Raw genomic sequence first — 2468 nt, forward strand, 5'->3', positions numbered from 1 at the left:
TTCCTCTCATGGTCAAACAGTGGCATGACATCTCTCAAGGGTAATTAGACATGAAACCCCAAACTGCTTTATAAAAACAATTTTTAAAATATAATTCCATACTGTATTTTAGTTATAGCCTCCAGATATTAAAATGAGCCAAATGCAAACAATATACATATTATGTGTATATTTACAATGTTTGTATTATAGTCTAAGCTAAACATTAATGAGTTAAATAAAATCTTGGACACATGTCGGAGTCATGATTTTCTTTTGCTTTTAAGTATCTTTATATATGTGTATATATATATGTATGTATTTCCATTAACATGGGTTAAATAATACTTTATTTTTTAAAAAGAATATTTCCTTGTAATTCATAGCCCTACAAATTTTTTTATAATATTGGAAGTAAGCATATCACTATTTTATGCATTTTTTTCATATCTTCAACTTTTGAGGGAAAAATTCCACATTGGTATTCAGTCATTTGAAAATGCATGAAATTTCTTTTCAACTTGCAAAACAAGAAGTGATTGCTCTCTGTACTTGAAGTTATAAAGTAATCATGTAGGCAATTCACCATTTCTTAGCGTGTTGAGTGCTAAAAAATTGTGTGAATTCTACATAAGAAAACTTAGATAAAACAGGTTTAATTTCTATAGTAATAAAACCATTTCCCTAGAGATAGATATCATATATTCCATCATTATTTAACATCGTCTGTTTCCAACAAATTTATTTATTACTTTGACTTATGTTGGTCTTTAACCATTTAAGTACCATATTACATATTTGATTCTACTTATTCTTTAATGTTTACTAAACATTTATAAATATGTTATTAAAAATGCTGCCAGATATTATATCTAACTTTTCAGCATATGTTGATGTTATTAAAAGTCCCATGATGTTTGCTTCGGCAGCACATATACTAAAATTGGAATGATACAGGGAAGATTAGCATGGGCCCTGTGCAAGGATGACATGCAAATTTGTGAAGCATTCTCTATGGTTTTGGTGGTTACCATAGGGGAAGGAGGGAGGGGGAGGGCAAAAGGGGGTGATTAGGCTCACATGTGAGGTGATGGACTATAATTAGTTTTTGGATGGTGAGCATGATGTATGTAATCTATGCAGAATTCAAAATATATTACCATGTACACCTGAAAGCTATATAATGTTATAATCCAATGTTACTGCAATAAAAAAAAAAGTCCCATAAGTTTTGGAATGAGCTATTCTCCTCATTACTACTCGTTGTTGTCATCATTGTTGTTATATATTTTATTTTTCAGATAGTTCAAACATTTTGGCTTATATTCTATTATTATTCCTATCAAAATTTCCACTATAATCAGAAGGTTAAGGAAATGTTTTGTTCTAAGGTAAGATTGACTTTGTCTGCCTCCCTGAGTGACCCCGTAGTCTGCAGAGCCAGGCACCTGAGCAGCCAGGGAGCAGCAGCAGAATCTTCTTCACTCCTGCCATCCTCATCGAGGCCATCTGATGGTCTTTACCTTGGATTCCTGACTAGCTATCCATTTTCCTAACTGAAAATTAGACTCAGTCCTTGAACCTCAATCTGCCTTTCTGGGACCTCAATACTTTGACTTTGCCTGGAGGATGCAGTGTAAGTCCTCAATCCATCAACTACCACTTTAGATCCAATGATCAACTTAATCTAAAATAAAGTCTTCAGTAAGCCTCTCAGCCTACCTCACTGACCTGATGACTAGACGATTATGTGTTCTCTGGCTTCATCAAGTCTTTCAGATCATATTCCTTTTAACTGCCACTTGAACAGAGAATTACCATCTTGAAGCTTCTGCCTACTTGACCCAATTTATCAAGTGTTCCTTAACTTTTCCAGTAACAGTGTTTCTGAGATTTCCAAATGTTAGATTTATGTTGAAAAGTTCTGTGAAATGTAAGAAATGAAGAATTTCTCAGAATTAAAAGATACATAGATTTAGGTTAATTTTGCCTAAAGAGAATATTAAAGGAATTCATCCCAAACATGGAAAAAAATGAAACAATTCATGATTTGCATGTACTAATGCCTTTTATTAAGCACCTATCATGTGTCTTGCACTGTTATATCTGTTGACACAAAATAACCAAAACCATTCTATACAATAAGAGATATAAAATGAGTTTTCCTTGAGCCAAACTGAGGATTATGACCTGGGAAGGCAGTTTCCACAAAGGAAGAAAGTGTTCTGGAAAAACATGGCTTTCAGCATAGTTTTATACCTTTTTAGAACAAAGTACATACATTAAACACACCCAGGATACTTAGTCATCAAAGTTTCAAAGAGGTATTCAGTTGCAAATTAGCAGGTCAACATGACCCTGATGTCCAGGAAAGGGAACTTATCTTCTGGAGCACTAATATGGGTGTTACTGATACTGGTGGGCATAGGAGGGGATGTATGCATTCTTATCTGCAAAAAGTGCATTCTTTTACTCTGAAATAATGTTTA

The 2468-nt window shown here is 33.5% G+C and overlaps 1 non-coding gene across 1 annotated transcript; it reads left to right on the forward strand.

The window, feature by feature from the left end:
* Window positions 1-894: 894 nt before the first annotated feature.
* LOC124237688 (U6 spliceosomal RNA) lies at window positions 895-999 on the forward strand. Its single transcript, XR_006888076.1, has one exon. It is a non-coding gene; the product is annotated as a U6 spliceosomal RNA (small nuclear RNA).
* The last annotated feature ends 1469 nt before the right edge of the window (window positions 1000-2468 follow it).

The sequence above is a fragment of the Equus quagga genome, chromosome 3, assembly GCF_021613505.1.
Source record: "Equus quagga isolate Etosha38 chromosome 3, UCLA_HA_Equagga_1.0, whole genome shotgun sequence".
NCBI lineage: Eukaryota > Metazoa > Chordata > Mammalia > Perissodactyla > Equidae > Equus > Equus quagga.